This window comes from Tupaia chinensis, unplaced genomic scaffold (assembly GCF_000334495.1).
Source record: "Tupaia chinensis unplaced genomic scaffold, TupChi_1.0 Scaffold000054_1, whole genome shotgun sequence".
NCBI lineage: Eukaryota > Metazoa > Chordata > Mammalia > Scandentia > Tupaiidae > Tupaia > Tupaia belangeri.
The window spans coordinates 7,196,839-7,210,336 of NW_006159512.1; the positions used below are offsets into that span (position 1 = coordinate 7,196,839).

The 13,498-nt window shown below is 43.5% G+C and overlaps 1 pseudogene; it reads right to left on the reverse strand.

Moving 5' to 3' along the window:
* Positions 1-8,834: 8,834 nt before the first annotated feature.
* LOC102487740 (ubiquitin-40S ribosomal protein S27a pseudogene) lies at positions 8,835-9,289 on the reverse strand (annotated as a pseudogene).
* Between the last annotated feature and the right edge of the window lie 4,209 nt (positions 9,290-13,498).

Genomic DNA, 13,498 nt, shown 5'->3' on the forward strand with positions numbered 1-13,498 from the left:
TTAAAAGACTTACCTTATTTAACTCTATTTATTTAATTTAATTTAATTTAATTTAATTTAATTTAATTTTATTTTATTTTATTTTATTTCATTTTGACCAGAGAGAGTGAGAGAGAGCAAGAGACAGGAAAAGTGAGAAAGCAAGCTGCCAGGTCTGGGACTTGAACCACTGTTGCCCATGTGGGAGTTCAGCGCCCTTAACCACCACACCACCTGCTGGGTCCACGCTAGTCATCTTTTAAATATTCATTAACTAGGGTGGTCAGTACCTACCATATCAAACAATGCTGTTCTAAAGGATTTTGTGGGGATTTTCTCAGACTCAAACTTGGAAAGAAGGGAATATACTGAATATCTTCCATTTGCATAGAAAACCGAATATTTCCAAAGCATTTTCTCATGTCCTATTTCATTTTATTCTCATGTATCTGTTAGGTAAGTTGAGCAATGCTATTTGCCCTGATTTGCAGATGAGCTAACTGAGGCTCTGAGCAAGTTAACACCCAAGTTTCCAAAGCAAGATAGTGATGAAGCCAGGACTGGAATTTCTGCTTAGCATTTCTCATCCATTTCGTTCTTGAAGTGTGTTTCAGTTACTAAGAAACACAGTCTTGGGGCTGGTAGGTGGCGTGATGGGTAAGGGCACTGGATTCCCACATGGCTTACTACAGTTCAAGTCCCAGACCAGGCAGCTTGTTTTCTTGCTTTCTCTCTCTCTCTCTCTCTCTCTCTCTCTCTCTGTCTGCCTTGCTTGCTCACGCTGTCCCTTTTTGGTCAAATTAAAATAAATAAATAAATGAAGTTTAATAAAATAATAATTAAAAAAAAAAAAAGAAAGAAACACAGTCTTCAGTCAGTCACCTGCATCGCTGAGTTGCCATTTACCAAATCTTTGACTGCCCTGGGGGCATTCCTTGATAGTTCCCTATCCTAAGGCTCTCACACAGTCCAGCAAATGTTTCCTTTGGCTTTGGAGCAGGCTTGATATACCATTCCTCTTCTCTATTTACTCCCAGCAAAGCGTAGCCTTTTAAACCACTGCCCCATTCACTGTACTAGCTAATAGACACAGTTGTAAGGCATTCATCTTTAGTTGTGTCAAAGATACATTTTATACCTGGGTCACTTCCGGATGGCAGCATGTCCTTCCGCCCCAGTCCCCATTGCACACACATGAACAAACAGATCAGCATTTCCTGGCTCGGGATTTGCAGCAGCTCTTCCAGAATTACACACTGTCACGTGTGGCAGGACAGTCTCTCAGACATGTCCCAAGGCATGACATTGGACAGTATCCTGAGCGGACACCTCCCCAGTTCTGTTTTCTCCAAAGGTCATGTCATCGTCTTCTTTCCATCTCTCATCCATCTATTAAGAGCAGAATGCTTGGTCCAGCAAAAGAGCTGTTGAGTGAGTGAGTTTGTAGAGTACAAAAATCAAAGCACTCAGGACCAGCAGATGGCATAATGGTTATGTCACTGGACCCCCGCATAGTCAACTACAGATTGAGTCCCAGACCAGGCAGCTTAAAACATGCTGGGCACATATGTGTACATGCCCAAAATTCCAAGAAGAGAATGGAGAAGGGATTGTGACATGGCCATCCCTCCTGGGGGGTGATTTCTCACTTTCTGTTTCTCTGGCAAGCACACCTGCCCTATAGCAAAAATCTCTCTCTCTCTAAAAAATCTAAAGGAAAAAATTCTTTTCCCTAAAAAAAAAAAAAAAAAAAAAAAAAAAAAAAAAAAGAATAAAAGGGCAAGAAAAAAAATCAAAGCACCCTAGAAGGAGACTCAACGGTGATGGAATAATTATGCTGTTTTCATAGACCTTGCTTATTAATCATTTTAACTCTGAAGATGACCAAGATCTCTTTCATTTTTTGGGGGGGGGAGAGGAGGGGAGATTCCTTGCTACAGGGAGTGTGCTCTCACCAGAGAGACAAAGAGACAGAAAGTGAGAAATCACTCCCCCCAGGGGGAATAGTCACACCACAATCCCTTCTCCATTCTCCTCTTGGGATCTTGGGCATATACGCACACACGCCTGGAGTGAGTTTAAGCCCCTGGGGCCAGGACTCGAACTGTGTTCAACTACATGGAAGTCCAGCGACATAGCCATTATGCCAACTACTGATCCCGACTGTATTACTACTATTTAGATTAAAAAAAAGTATACTGGGGCTGGCACTTGGCATGGCAAGGAGGGTCCAGAAGAAGGCATTGTTATCATAGGAGATGACAAGCCATGTGATAATGTCGCTGAAGACCTTCCAGTGGGAAGACAGTTATGTAGACACTCCAGACCCTGTGTAGTCTAGGCTGATGTATGTATTTGTACCCTAGTTTTTGACTAAAAATCTTACAATGTTAAAAAAAGGAAGAAAAAATTTTGTAGTTATTTTTTGCAGAGAGAGACAGAGAGAAATAGAGAGAGGGAAAGTGAGAAATCACCCCTTGAGGGGATGGTCATGACACAGTCTCTTCTTCACTGTCTTCTAAGGATTTGGACATGTATGCACTTGTACCCAGTGTGATTTTCAAAAGACCAAGTCCAGGATTCACACTGGGGTCAGCCATGTGGAAGACCAGCGCTTTAACCACATCACCTACTGGTCTCTAATAAAATTTTTTTAAATAGAAAAAAACCTTTAGGAATAAAGGTATACATAAATAAATAATTTTTGTATGACTATACAGTGTGTTTGTAGTATTACAATTAAATCAAAAAAATTTTAAAAAAGTAAATGATAAGGGCCAGCAGTTGGCATGGAAGTTAGGCACTGGATTCCACACAGTTGATTTCATGGTTTGAGTCTTGGACACTGTGGCTAAAAATAAAATCACACTGGGAGGGACCACCAGATGACATAATGGTTATGTCACTGGACTCCCACATAGGTGACCATTGGTTCGAGTCCTGGACCCAGTGGTTTAAACCTCACACCAAGTGCATGTGTGTACATGTCCAAGATCCTGAGAGGAAAATTCAGGAGAAGGGATTGTGGCATGGCCATCCCCCCTGGGAGGAGGGATTTCTTGCTTTCTGTCTCTGTCTCTGTGTCTCTAGCGAGAGCAAGTGGCCTATAGCAAAAATCTCTCAAAAAAAAAAAAAAGAAATTCAATTGAATGTATGACTAACAATACTAATAAATTTTTTAAAAATTATTTTTAATTTTATTTATTCATTTATTTATTTTATTTTGACCAGAGAGACACACAGAGAGAGAGAGAAAGTGAGAAAGCAAGTCACCAGGCCCAGGACTTGAACCATGGTTGGCCATATGGGAATGTCCAGCATCTTAACCACCACACCACCTGCTGGCCCCCACTAATAAATTTTTAAAAATAAGAAAATCATGCTGGATGTGTGTGCTGCAAGCCCAAAATTCTAAGAGACCTTGGTCTGGCTATCACCCCAGGGGCTATTCTTTCTTCTTCTTTTATTTTTTAAAATATAATCAGTTACTTAATTAGATTATTGGCAAGAAGTTAAAAAAAAAACAATTTGTGAGGATAAATTCCATTTGTAAGGGCAAAATGGATTGCAGGTAGCTCTGGAACAGAGGAATAGCTTTGACTTTTGGTAAAATGTGTGAGTGTACAGCTTTCTGATCAACCTTGCGCTGCTCTGTAATCTCGTTATTTCTCCTTCTCTGTGTCGAAGATCTCACCTTCCTGGTGTCTGGGCTTCTGTAGCTTCTTTTTCTTGAAGTAAGCATCAGTAATGTGTTTTGGGATTTTCACTATGCTAATATCAATTTTCGTGGAGGTGGTGATGACAAATTTCTGGTGTGTTCTATGTAGTGGAACTCGATTGAGGACCAGAAGTCCAGTCACAAGTAGCAAGCCTCTGCTCAGCTGCTTCAGGAAAACCACTCTTGCCTCTGTGGCATCCAGTGAGGATGATCAGAATGGTCCCGGGAGTAACGCTGGCTCGCAGCTTTCTCACACGCTGACTGAAGGGTTTTTGCTATGGCTCAACAGCTTTTGGGGCACATCTTCAGTAGGATGATACCTAGGCATATTGCACAGTTTAACGAGCGGGGTATCACATTCTTGTCCCCACCAACTGGTTTTGTGATAGCGGCAAGAAACTTCTACTTTTTTTTTTTTTCATTCCTGGATTTAGTGATCGAGTATTTCCTCTTATACACAATTTCCTCAAATACATGGCAGGTTGGGAGAATCTGCTGATGCCCTGGACTAGGACTGGGTTCTGGCTGCAATGGCGCTTCCCCTTCTTGGGCTTTTTGGCCTTGGAACCACCCTTTGTAACCTTGCCACTGGCATCAGCCTTCTTGGCTTCAGGTTTCTTCCTTAGTATCCTGCTTCACAGCTTTTCACCTGGTGTCTTGTGCAGTGGGAGAGACCTCGGGGATGCTTTTCTACTTTCCCTCTTCCTCTCTCCAGTAAGTGCATGCATCCTACAGGGGGAAAGAAATCACTCCCTTAGATGTCCTGCAACTGGAGTGGTTTGTGAGCAGAAGTTTGACATGTAGGACCCCAAAAGCTCTTATTTTCCAAGCAAAGAACTGTTTAGAGCCTTTTGTACTTTCTTCCCATCTAAATCCAACCTTGATGCCTGGAAGTGGAGAAGCCACCTGGCTCTGAGGATGACAAGGCCTGCATGTATTGCTGCATGTGGCCACACGGCTGTGCATGGAGACTACAGCTCAATCGGTCAGAGTCCTGGCAGAACACAGACGGCTCACTCCAATAGAATAATGGGGAAGACTTATAAAAAGGCACTATTTGAAGAAGTACAGTCAGTGTTAGGGAAATGTGGTTAACAGCCTCGTACCCTGGAGTTAGCAATAGACAGGGGCCATTGACACCCCCAGCCCTGAAACCAGGGGAGAGGGTGATTTCTAGGCCTGTGACAGAGCCTGTGCATAAGGCTGCCCAACAACAGTGGCTCTCTTGGGATACAGTCAATCAGTGGTGATACCCTGAGGTTAATTACCCCAACCTCACAGTTGCCTGTGGGTGGTGCCTCCCAACAGGCAAACCCAACAGGAAGTCAGAGGGTGATACGGCTCACGTGATAGGATCTGTGGAATCTGTTGAGGTCAGCCTCTCAGGACACCGAACAGGTTGAAGAAGGCTGGAGAGCAGATTTGAACAAGTGGCTGGAAAATATCCTTGCACAATGTGAATAGGGTCCCCTGGCATTGTGTCATTCAGCAGCCTGGCACATGCTAAAAAAGCAGGAACGTAGGAGGAGCCTAAGTCTTTGGTTGTGCAGAGAACCACCATGGCGGCTCTGAGCAAACTACCTGGAGAATATATTGCTCTATGAAGATGAGAAACCCCCATGTTTGTTAAGTCATTTTGGTCAGGTTTAGTTATGTGCCTAAGTGCTCTCCTATTCAATATGTAAACGTTTTACATGCATGTCAAATTTGTGATCTCAGTTGTCTACAAATATGTATCTAAACAATTATTATTCTCTGTTTACTTTTTTTTTTAAGAGGTTTTTGCTATAAGGGCGCATGAGCTTACTAGAAAGACAGAGAGAGACAGAGAGACAGAAAGTGAGAAATCACCCCCTGGGGGGATGGCCACGTCGCAATCCCTTCTCCTTCATTCTCCTCTCAGGATCTTGGGCACACACACACATGCACCTGGCATGAGTTTAAGCCACCAGGTCCAGGACTCGAACCATAGTCATCTACATAGGAGTCCAGGGACATAGTCATTATGCCAACTGCTGGTCCCTGTTTACTTCTTTTAAAAAAATAATTATTTAATTGTATTTATCATTATCATTATTTTTTAAAATTTGCTTCAGGACATGAGTACTCACCAGAGAGAGAGAGAGAAAGAGAGAGGGAGAAAGCAAACCACCAGGTATACGACTTGAACCAAGGTTGACCATGGGGGAGTGCAGAGCCTTAACCACCACATAACCTGCTGGCCCCACTCCCTGTTTATTTCTTTTTTTAAAAGGATTATTTAATTTAATTTATTATTTTAAAATTTGACCAGAAAGAAAAAGGGAAGGTGAGAAAACAAGACACCAAGTCTGGGACATGAACCGTTGTCAGCCATGTGGGAGTCCAGCACATTGACCACCATGCCACTTGCCAGTCCCTCCTCAATGGAGTCCAGCACATTGACCACCATGCCACTTGTCAGTCCCTCCTCATTTCTTTATTTTTTTTTTAAAGAATTATTTTATTTACCTTTATTTATTTTAATTTGACCACAGAGGGACGGAGGAAGTGAGAGAGAGAGGGAAAGTAAGAAAGCAAGCCACCAGGTCTGGGACTCAAACAATGGTAGGCCAAGTGGGAGTCCAGTGCCCTCAACCACCATGCCACCTGCTGGCTCCCCCATATATTTATTAGTTGAAGGTCAGATGTTCATCATTTCATTTTCCCAACTGGGCCTGTCTTGGCTGAGTGTATTGCGTTTAGATGTGGACTTAGAGAAAAACCTATTAAGGCTGATAAAGATGGCTGGAAGAAAAAGCAGCAGCATTCTGTAAGTAGTAGATGGATCACTACACGGGATCAAGCTGACAAGCTTTTTTATCACCCTCGTCTCCAATGTCTGGGCTCCAAGATCTCACACACACACACACACACACACACACACACAGCAGGAGTTGCACCAGTGGCCTCAATCCCCTCTTCCTGCTGCAGTTCAGTTGTGGGTCATCTTATTGGCCTGAGCATCGGTGCTTTGAGCTCCTTCTTATTATCCCCATCGCTCCACACTGAGCCTTTCCACCTGAATTCCTTCCCTCCCACATGTTACAACTGTTTTCCTTTGCTTCTTGGATCAAATTCCCTGTTCTAGTAACTGGATTAGGTTCTACCCAGCCAGGAGCCCTGCCCTGCTCTTGCCAGCTGCCCTGTCCATGCCTTGGCCATAGACCTAGCCAAGACCCGTGGCTGGAGCCCCATAATCTGTGAACAGACCTCTCAGACACCATCTGTTTCCCTCATCCCAGGAACAGTGCCTGCCCAGGCTCTCTGCTGCTGAGCGCCATTCAACCTGCGAGCTCTCCCCAAAACCTCTTCTCAGACCTCTGCCAACAAGGCCTTGGCCTGTGTCCTCAATTGAGACCAAGATATCCTTGGACATTGCAGTTTGCACTGTTGGCTGAAAACACACCACTGTCTGCCACTTCCAGTACCTTCCTTCACTCCAGGCTGTCTCTCCAGTGGCCTGTAGCTCCGGAGGAGTAGAAACAGTAGTAATATAATAATAGCTCTTCTGCTGAGGATGGTAGAAATAAAACAATCTACTTTACCGAACACCAGTTATGTTCTAGGCGTTGCATAAGTAAAGCACTGTCCTTGCTTTGCAGGGCAATGGAACACACTCCAATGACCATGGGTTAGTTAAATAACACCAATCCTCTGACAATAAAACTCAAATTCAGTGACCGCAGTATATGAGCTGACCAACTGCCTATGAACTAAGTTTGCTGCTAGTTTTTCAGTCCACAAATCTACTAAGCAAATAGATGTACATTATAATCAGGGAGCAAGCACGGTATTTTTTTCTTTCTTTCTGTAAGGCATGTGCACTTACCAGAGAGAATGAGAGAGAGAGAGAGAGAGAGTCCTGGACCCAGCAGCTTAAGGTTCATGCCAGGTGCGTGTGTGTGCATGCCCAAAATCCTAAGAGGAAAATGGAGAAAGGACTGCAGTGTGGCCATCCCCTCAGGGGGTGATTTCTCACTTGCTGTCTCTCTGTTTCTCCAGTGAGCACATGCGTCCTATAGCAAAAATCTCTCCAAAGGAAAAAAGAAAAAAGAAAGATGCTCACTCCAGATAGTAAGTTACAAGACAGGAAGAAGGTAGCCTTGTTTAAACTTCTCATAACCTTTATATAAAGAAATAAAACATACCGATTTTCATTAATTCTAATGTTTTAAATATAGTCTAATAAAAAATTAGGCTTACTAATGTTTTAATGTTCTTACAGTATCATCTCATGGTATCCTTATGGGATTGATTCCAAGACCTCTGTAGATACCAAAATTTGCAGATGCTCAAGTCTCTTACGTAAAATGGTCAAGTACTTGCATTTAACTTCCACACACCCTCCTTTATACTTTAAATCATTTCTAGATTATTTATAATACCTTATACAATACGAATGTAATTCAATGTTATTATAGTGTATTTAAAAGTTGCATTATGTTTGTTGTTGCATTGTTATTATTTGTGTATTTTTTTCCCAAGTATTTTTGATCAGCAGTTGGTTGAGTCCAAGGACGTGGAAACTGTGCATACAGAGGGCCAACTGTACATTTGTGGTCAACAGTAAGAGAGCTTTTAAAATATTGACAAAAGTTTTTTAAGATCACAGAACAATTGTAAATTTCCCCATTTAAAAAAAAAATTTGCTATAGGGCGCATGTGCTTGCCAGAGAGAGAAAACTTCCCAGGGGGTTGAGCATGCCATATCTCTTCTCCTCCATTTTCCTCTTGGGACTTTGGGAAAGCATGCATGTGCACTTGGTATGGTTTTCTTTTTTTCTTTTAAAGGTTAGTTCATTTCTTTTATTTTTTATTTATTTTTATTTCTATTTTTTTGGCAAAGGTTTTTGATATAACGGTGCGTGTGCTCGTCCGACAGACAGAGAGAGACAGAGAGACAGAAAGCGAGAAATCACCCCCCAGGGGGGATGACCACACCGCAATCCCTTCCTCCATTCTCCTCTCAGGATCTTGGGCACGCACGCACACGCGCCTGGCGTGAGTTTTAAGCCACCAGGGCCGGGATGCGAACCACGCATGGGAGTCCAGTGACATAGCCATTATGCTAACTGCTGGTCCCAGTTCATTTCTTTTATTAACTCATAAATAATTTCTTGTCTTCTGGTTTGTTGAAACAGTAAGTCAGATATTTGCCACAATAATGTCTGTCAAAATGGCTGGCCATAAAAATTCCAGCACCACATTCATCCGAAGGGTAATCCCGAAGAAGGCAAGTGATTTTTCCATTTTCATCCACCTCATAGTATTCCAGAACAACCAGCTTAACTTCCTGTCTCTTACGCTTATTCTTCTTGGGAGTGAAATAAGACTTCTTTCTTAGCACCACCACGAAGTCTCAGCACAAGATGAAGTGGGGACTCCTTTTGGATGCTGTAGTCAGACAAAGTACGCATCTTCCAACTGCTTGCCAGCAAAAACCAGTCTTTGCTGATCAGGAGGAATTCCTTCCTTATCCTGGATTTTGGCTTTTACATTTTTTATGGTATCTGACAGTTCAACCTCGAGGGTGATGGTCTTTCCTGTAAGGGTTTTGATGAAAATCTGCATCTTGGTGGTGGTCCCACTGCAGATGGTGGATAAGAGAGCATGCTTTTCAAAACACTGGGTCTGGGACCACACAGTTGGCCATGTGGGATCCAGGTGCCTTAACCACCGTGCCACCTAGCGGATCCACCCAAGTTTGGTATGAAGATCACTTGCCCAGATTTTAGCTTCTGTGGTCAATTTTACATAAGCACACGATCACACAAAGTCAGACTTTCTGTACTTTACACACATTATCTCACTCAATCTCCACCTGTTCCTTAAGGAATAGATGCTGTGATCACTCTCACTTTATAGAAAAAGAATCTGAGGTTCAAAGGAGATAAATTATTTGATTAAGGCCACCCTGCTGGTAAGCAACTTATCCCTATTGGATCCTGAAGAACACGATGTTAGCCCCTCTGCTATACAGTGAGTCCAGTATGACTCTGATGAGTAGGATACAGGGAGGGGTGCAGAAGGAAAACAGTAGTGACAGATGAAAGTATCCTCTCTACATACACTTCTAAGGACTAGGGCTTTGCTGCCCATTAGTGCTTTCTGTTTCCTGTAGATGTACAGAGTATATATTTATCATCTATAATCCAGAATATAGTATGGATACATGTATTCAACCCTAGTATATATGTAAATACACGTGTACTTTATAACCCTTCTTTTCTTTTTTTTTTTTTTTTCAAGTTTTTGCCATAGAGCATGTCCAGTAGCTGGAGAGTGACAGAGAAAGACAATGGGAGGGAAAGTGAGAAATCACTCACCAGCTGGATGGCCACACTGCAATCCTACCTCCTCCATTCTCCTCTCATGATTTTGGGCACACACGCACACGGGCATACGTACCCAGCATGAGTTTCAAGCCCCTGGGACCAGGACTTGAACCATGGTCGGCCACGTGAGAGTCCAGTGATGTAGCAATCATGCCATGTGGGTCCCAACTGCTTTTGTGTTAAGCCACTGGGTTTGTGGGATTTTGACAAAGCAGCTTTGGGCAACTAGTATGCACATCATCCCGCGGCTCCTTATCTAAGTGACCAGTTATAATTTGGGATCTCTTTTTTTAAAAATATATATTCAACTTTATATATTTTAATTTGACCAGAGAGGGACACAGTGAGTGCATGTGAGAGAGAGAGAGAAAGAGAGAGGGAAAATGAAAAAGCAAGTCACCAGGCCCAGGACTCGAACCGTGGTCGGCCATGTGGGAGTCCATCCCTCTTAACCACCAGGCAACCTTCCGGCCCCAATCTGTGATCTCTTTTGTCCTAAGAATATTTTGCTTTCACTTTTGCCCTAAGTCAGGCGGTCTCAGTCTTTCCAGAGTCACAGACCAGCTTTTATTTTTTGTATGTTTGTTTATTTTACCATAGAATGTGTGTGCTTGTTGGAGACAGACATAAAGATAGAGGGAAAGTGAAAAAGCACTCCTCCCCAGAGGGGATGGCCACACCACAATCCCTCTTCCTCCACTTCACCTCTAGGGATTTTGGGCACACACGAACACGTGCTTGGCATGTTTTCTTAATCCTCCAGGTCTGAGACTCAAGTAGCACAGTTGACCACAAGGATCCCGCTGCCTCAATCACCACCCACCAGCTGACCTCACAGACCAATTAAAAAACAAAAAAACATCATGACTGGGACCAGCAGATGGCATAACAGTTAGGTTGCTGGACTCCCACGTAGTCAACCGTGGTTCATAATCCCAGACGCAGCCCAATAATCCCATAGAGGAAGATAGAGAAGGGATTGTGGTGAGGCCATCCCCCCCTAGGGAGAGGGTGATTTCTTGCTTTCTGTCTCTGTCTCTCTGGCAAGCGCATGTGCCCTATAGCAAAAATCTCTTTCTCTCTCTAAAAACAAAAAAAGATTATGTTTACAACTTTTATCTCCTTAATCTTTTGCCATAAAGACATTAGAAAATAACTACCATCTTTGCACCATACCATCAGAATAAAGCACAGTTCTTTCCATTCTTTGGGCTTTATGAAAAACTCAGTGTGTTATCCAAACTTTTCCAGCTTTGTTTCAGATCCATCCATAACAGAAACATTTACAAGCCTATGTTATGGATGTGAAAAAGAAAAATATTAACGTAAATATTGATGGTCTCTTTTCTTCGTTCCCAGCTATCATCCCCTCCTGTTCTAAATACTCTTCACTTACTATAAAATAGAGGTTATAGGGACCAGCAGGTGGCATAGTGGTTAAGGCACTGGACTCCTATACGACCAACTACGGGTTAAATCCCGGACCTGGCAGCTTGAAAATCATGCCAGACACATGTGCATACATGCCCCATGGCTTGACCATCCCCCTGGGAGGGCGTTTGATTTCTCACGTTCCCTCTCACTGTCTCTGTCCTCTCCAATGAGTGCATGTGCCCTATTGTAAAAACTTTGATTTAAAAAATCATACACAGAGAGGTAAAAAGCAGTGAGAAGGAAAATGTAAGAAGCAGAAACCGGAAGGAATAGCGACAGTTTGTTTCTAAAAAGGTAAATAAGTATGTCTCAAAAGAAAGCTTAAGTGAATAAGAAGATAGAGAAGCATGCTTACATCTTTTGGGGAAGGTTGAGGTAAGTCTTTGTGGGAAATAGGAAATGATAAGAGATGAGAAAAAAAGGAAGTTTAGGACATTGCTGTGTATTGTGTGCGTTCTTCCTTTAGCATCTGATTGAAAATCTGAGGTAGGAACTTTAATTGCTTTCAGCTTTTTTGTTGTTGTTTTTCCCTGGTGGGGTTCTGTTTTTAATTTAAATTAAAAAAAAAATACGTTTGATTATGGGACCAGCAGATGGCATAATGGTTAAATCGCTGGACTCCCATGTAGTCCACCACAGTTTAAGTGCCTGACCTGGCAGTTTAAAACTCACTGTGGTACTTGGGGGACAGCAGTTGGTGTAATGGCTATATCGCTGGACTCCCATGTAGTCAACCAGTTCGAGTCCTGGACCCGGTGGCTTAAACTCACGCCAATGTGTGTGCATGTGAGCCCAAGATCCCGAGAGAATGGAGGACAAGGGATTGGCCGTGGCCACCCCCCCGCCCCAGGGTATTTCTTGCTTTCTGTCTCTCTATCTCTGACGAGTGCACAAGACCCATAGCAAAAATCCTCTCAAGAAGGAAAAAAAAAAAAAAAAAAAACTCACTGTGGTATTTAAGGGCACTGGAGTCCCACATGGCTGACCATGGTTCGAGTCTGGGACCTGGCAGCTTGCTTTCTCACTTTCTCTCTCTCTCTCTCTCTGGTGAAATAAAAATAAATAAATAAAGTTAAATAATTCTTTAAAGCAAACAAACAAAAAAACTCATGACCGGGCCCAAGATCTGGAGAGGAGAATGGAGGTGAAGAGATTGGGGTCAGTCATTTCCCCCACCCCCCACCCCCGGGGAGTGATTTTTCACTTTCTGTCTCTTTATTTCTCTACAGGGAGCACACGCTCCTATAGCAAAAATCCCTCTAAAAATAAGTAAACGAATAAATACATTTGATTGTGTATATTTAAATATACAACATGTTACGGGATACGATCCACGAGACAGTAAAAAGGTTAATAAAGCAAATGATCACAGCCATCATCTCAGTTACTGGTCTGCGTGTTGGGGGTGTCAAGAACAGCTAACGTCTACTCAGCATGACTCTCAGATACAGAATACTTTTACACAGGGCCTACTCACAAGGCAGCCACGCCTTATCAAACCGTGTAAGCGCCTGCTGTCAGAGGCAGGGTTGTATACTGGTTGGGGCTGGTGGGTCCTAGAATCAGAAACTCTGTGTTTGAATCCCGATCCCATTTTCCACCTCGTTTCTTTTTCCGTGTGTCCATAAGCATTACTTTCCTGCTCTGTGCCCCACGTCCCCATCAGTACCCACAGCACAGAATTGATGTCAAGTTTGCATATGAATACGCGAAGGTACTCAGGCGGGAGCTGGCTGCGGAAAGCGCTCAGGTGTTGGCGAGTAATGGAACCTAGCGCATCGGCCCAAACTCAGCTGCTTCAACCAAACCAACTAAAAACACCTGCGGCGGCTCCTCGCTCCTAACTTCTCGGCAGCCTTCTCCCGCCCGCAAACCTGCCCCGGAGCCTCGGTCCAGGCTCCCTCCCGCTCCCGAGCATCCCGCGGCGTGGCCGTGCCCAGCGGGCTCCGCGCCCCGCGCCCTCGGACCCGCCGGGGCTGGTCTCCCGTGTGTGCGCGCATTGTTTCGGCTC